This window comes from Muntiacus reevesi, chromosome 1 (genome assembly GCF_963930625.1).
Source record: "Muntiacus reevesi chromosome 1, mMunRee1.1, whole genome shotgun sequence".
In the NCBI taxonomy this organism is placed as follows: Eukaryota; Metazoa; Chordata; class Mammalia; order Artiodactyla; family Cervidae; genus Muntiacus; species Muntiacus reevesi.
In genome coordinates, this window is record NC_089249.1 from 58,046,417 (window position 1) to 58,051,426 (window position 5,010).

Sequence of the window (5,010 nt, forward strand, 5' to 3'; positions counted from 1 at the left end):
AGATTGAAGGCAGGAGGAGAAGGGGAAGACAGAGGATGAGATGGTTGGATGGCATCACCGACTCCATGCACATGAGTTTGAGCAAGCTCTGGGAGTTGGTAGATGGACAGGGAGGCATGGCGTGCTGAAGTCCATGGGGTCGCAAAGAGCCAGACACGACTGAACGACTAAGCAAGTGCTCATTAAAAAGATAAACTGAAGCACATCAAAAATGTTGAGTTTTTTGAGCAAAAATCAATGCAACTTGGGCAGTGCCAAACGGGAAGTGGTTAGGAGCATGCCACACACAGGAGAGAGGGGGGCAAAGCCTCGCCAACAGGAGAGCCCTGGGTGGGCTGCGTCCTGGGTGAGCCTTATGCGGGGAGCCCCCGGGTGCTGTGGGGTTGGCTGTCCTCAGACTGCCGTCTCTTCACCTAGAGGTCTCTCCAGCTTAGGTCTGGGCTTGGATGCAGCTGCTAAATCTAATCTAAGTGAACCTGCCGGCTCCCTTTTAACGAGCAGGCGTGGGTCTCCGAGCTCAGCACGGCCAGACAGAACCTGCGCCCCGTGTCTCACCTCTGCTCTCAGTCCCCACAACCCACCCCCTCCTCCTCACACTCATCGGTGACCTGGCTCTTGTCGCTTCCCACGCTGACAACACTCGCGCCTGTCCCCACGGTGCCCAACCCCAACACAGAGGTTGAGGGCTTCTCGGCAATTGCCCATTTCAAAGGCAATCGCTCCCTCGGGACCTTCCACCTCCTACCGGGTCCTCTTCTGTAAGCACTGGCTCCAGCCTCCGCCCTGCAGCTCCTGCAACATCCTCACCTCTCTGCTGGAGCTCCTGGCAGGCAACTCCCTCCCCCAGCCCCTGCTCTCTCTTCCAGTCTGGGGAGATTTGTGCGGACTTGAATTTGCCAGACTTTCTAATGCAGCTGGACTGCGTCTCCCTCTGGCTCCTTCCCTCCCAGTCTCTAAAGGCTCATCCTTCTTATCAGACGTGTTCTTAAAGCACTGATGTTCCAAGAAGTTTCCCCTGGTCACCCCCAAAACTTCCCCTGACACCGTGTAGTTTATTTATTGTAAGGACAGCTTCTTTTCTGTTTAACGTATTTGATGGAAGTATAGTTGATATACCATGTTGTGTTAATTTCCGCTGTACAGCCAAGTGGTTCATTTACCCATATGTATACATTCTCTTTCATATTCTTTTCCAACTGTGGTTTGCCACAGGACATTGACTATAGTTCCCCATGCTATAAAGTAGAACCTTGAGGTTTATCTATTTTATGATAGCTAATATACAGTTTATACAGTTGGAGAAGGAAATGGCAACCCATTTCAGTATTCTAGTCTGGGAAAGCCTATGGACAGAGGAGCCTGGCAAGCTATAATTGATGGGGTCACAAAGAGTCAGACACAACTTAATGACTGAGAAAAGAAGAATCCCAAACTCTTAGTTTAGCCCTCTCACACCCCCTTTCCCCTTCGGAAAATCTGTCTTCTATGTCTGTGAGTCTGTTACTGTTTTGTACATAAGTTCACGTGTATCATATTTTAGATCCCATGTATAAGTGACATCATATAGGATTTGTCTTTCTTTGTCTTACTTCACTGAGCATGGTAATCTCTAGGTCCATCAGTGTTGCTACAAATGGCGTTGTTTCATTCTTTTTGTTTGTTTGTTTTGTTTCATTCTTTTCTAATGGCTGAGCAATATTCCATTGCATATGTATACACCACATCTGTATCCATTCATCTGTTGGTGGACATTTAGGTTGGTTCCATGTCTTGCATAAGCAAAGTCTCTGTCTGCCGTCCCCCCTAGAGACTGACTGTGGGAACATACAATAGCCAGACCACATATAAAAAGAGAATTCTGACACAGAGTGTGTAGCAACCAGCCCAGGAAACCAACCCACCATCTGGACTAACCGGCCCGGGACTCCCGCCACAAGCTGAGTCAGACTTGTAGGCGGTCAGATCACTATCTCTAGCAACCGGCCCAGGAAGCCAAACAATAACCCGGTGACGATCATCCTCACAAGACCAGGATCTGACTGCAGGCAGGTTCTTTGCCATCTGAGCCACAGGGAAGCCCTAATCACTGACAGCTTCCCCAATTTTTGTCTTGCTTCCAACGTAGTAACAGAGAAAGTCAAATACACTTCAGTTCTGTTCAGTTCAGTCACTCAGTCGTGTCCGATTCTTTTCGACCCCATGGACTGCAGCACGCCAGGCCTGCCTGTCCATCACCAACTCCCGGAGTTTACTCAAACTCATGTCCATTGAGTCGGTGATGTCATCCAACCATCTCATTCTCTGTTGTCCCCTTCTCCTCCCACTTTTGATCTTTCCCAGCCTCAGGGTCTTTTCCAATGAGTCAGTTTTTTGAATCAGGTGGCCAAATTATTGGAGCTTCAGCTTCAGCTTCAGTCCTTCCAATGAATATTCAGGACTGATTTCCTTTAGGATTGACTGGATCTTAAAACTGGTTGAAATAGGAAATTTTACATTCTGTGTATTTTACCATGATTGAAAGAAAAAAAGAAGGACTTCCCTGATGGTCCAGTGGCTAAGACTCTGCCCTCCCAATGCAGGGTGCTGAGGTTCAGGGAACTATATCCCACAGGCTATAAATACAACTTAGAGTACAAGTGCCACAGCTCAGGATTCCTCATGCTACGACAAAGACTGAAGATCTCACGTGCTGGAGTGAAGACCCAGCGCAGCCAAATAAATAAGTTGGGGAAATAAAATAGAGTGATTTACAGCCAGGCCCGGGAAGCTGGGGGAAGGATGGAGCTGAGGGATGAAGTTGGGGGAGGGACACTGGGTGGTCAGAGTGGTTAGGAAACCTCAGGCCAGGTGGGGGGATGGAAGGGCCACCGAGGGCAGGATGGTGATGGGACCACTGCCTCCGGCAGGCTGACTCCCACAGGCTCACCTTCAGGCTCCGGGATCTGGTGACGGGCGGAGGCAGGCCTGCCTTCAGCCTGCCCAGCACTGCAGGGAGGGCTGAGTGGAGCCAGCAGCCAGAGCGGGTGGGGGTGGGCAGGGCTCTGCGTGTCCAGCCCACGGGGGATGCCAACCCCAGGCATTGCCACACCTCCCGGGTCCCCTCCCTCATCGCGTCAGTTACCTTCAGGAAGTTTGCCAGTTAGTTAGTGAATTCCAATCGCTGCTCCCAGAGGAAATGCAAGGTGGGGTTTCTGCGAGCCTCTGGTTACAACACGCTCATCAACCTTGGGATTCCGTGGTCGTCCAGTGGCTGGGACTCCAGGTTCCCAATGCAGGGGACCTGGGTCTGATCCCTGGTTGGGGAACTAGATGCCATATGCCTAAACTAAGCGTCCACACACTGCAGCTAAAGATCCCTTTGATGCTGCATCGAAGACCAGGTGCTACAAAATGAAAAAATAAATATTTAGAAAAAAAAACGCAACCGTGTGTGATGGATGGGTGCTTCTCTTTAAAGACACCTTGTGTGATGCACATATGATTTATTAATCTGGAACTGTCATTGGTGCCGTTCTTAAGCTCAACTGACACATCCATTGTCTCCATAAGGCCGTCACAGCCTTCTAGAGTTTGGCTGCACCAGATGGCCCTCAGCTCTTCACTTGGGCACCATTTTAAGCTGCAAAATCGCCACCAAAAGGCACCAAAATGTGAAACAAATAAGTAAACCGATGACAGAAAGGACCCTTGTTTATAGCAGAGACTGAAACAAGAAGGCACAGCTGTCCAACCACAGCTGGGAACGGCAGGTATGGGGCGACGTGAACGTTTTGGCTGCTCTGCAGATATCCATCAAAGGCCAAAAAAAGAGCTGTGAGCATTAATCTGGATTTATAAATACGCTCTAGTGAGCTCTAGGTGAGTTCGTGAATACAGAACCATAAACAATGAGGATGGCTGAGTGTTTCTTTCCTTTCTGAGCTGGTCTCTCTGTGACTTTCTCACTTGTCTCCCAACGAGTGGTTTGGTTGTTTCCTGCCCAATAAGATGAACAATCCTAGGACTGTTCCTACTGAAGATTTGTAGGACAAGCAGACCTACCTCTGACATTTGCAACTGGCATGGATAGTGACCCACTATCCCAGTTTGTCTGGGACTGAAAGTTTTCCCAGGATGCAGGACTTCCAAGTGCCCAAGCCAGGGAAGTCCCCGGCAAGCTGAGCTGAGTTGGACACTTTATATAAATATGTGATAAAGATCTAAAGTTTTTAAATCTAAATTATTTAATATGGCTGAAAGTGGAAACCTTATTCAATACTTTTATCAAGATAAATCTATTTGCAACTCTACCATCCCATTCTCACCTAGCTGCCAAAGTAAAGAGTAATAGGTTTCATGCCTTACAGTCAGGTCAGTGAATTAACCAGCTACGTAGCAAAAGGAGTTTGTTAATACTGCAAAATGTTTCTCAACATTTGGGTACAGCTACTGCCAAAATAGCCCACATTTTATCATGATACCATGACGTTTAGAACATGAAGTTCAGCAGGAAACGGACACTTGCTATTTCTCGGAAACGCGACTGGGCGCCATGGACCTTAATTGGGCCCAGACTACCAGACAGAGCTCTGACCTGGTCATTCCTAAATGCTTTGGCTGGCAGTCACATTCTTGTTCTGTGAGCTCTGCTAGCAACTCCTCAGGGGGCGTGGTGGGACCCCGGGGACCCGCTGTGCCACTCGCATCTGTTGTGGGGCCAGGCTTGTGGACTGAGCCCTTCGCCCATGGGGACCGTGTTAACTCTGGGTACACAGGGTCAGAACTGAACGGAATGTTGGACACCCAGCTGGTGCTTCTGAGAGTTGCTGAGGTGGTGCTGGAAAAGTTGTCAACATGCTTGATGTCAGAAGCTTGGTGGGGAAAAACAGCATGAAAGTGTTATTCACTCAGTTGTGTCTGACTCTTTGCAACCCCATGGAATGCAACCCACCAGGCTCCTCTGACCATGGCATTCTCCAGGCAAGAACATTGGAGTGGGTAGCCATTCCCTTCTCCAGGGGATCTTCCTGA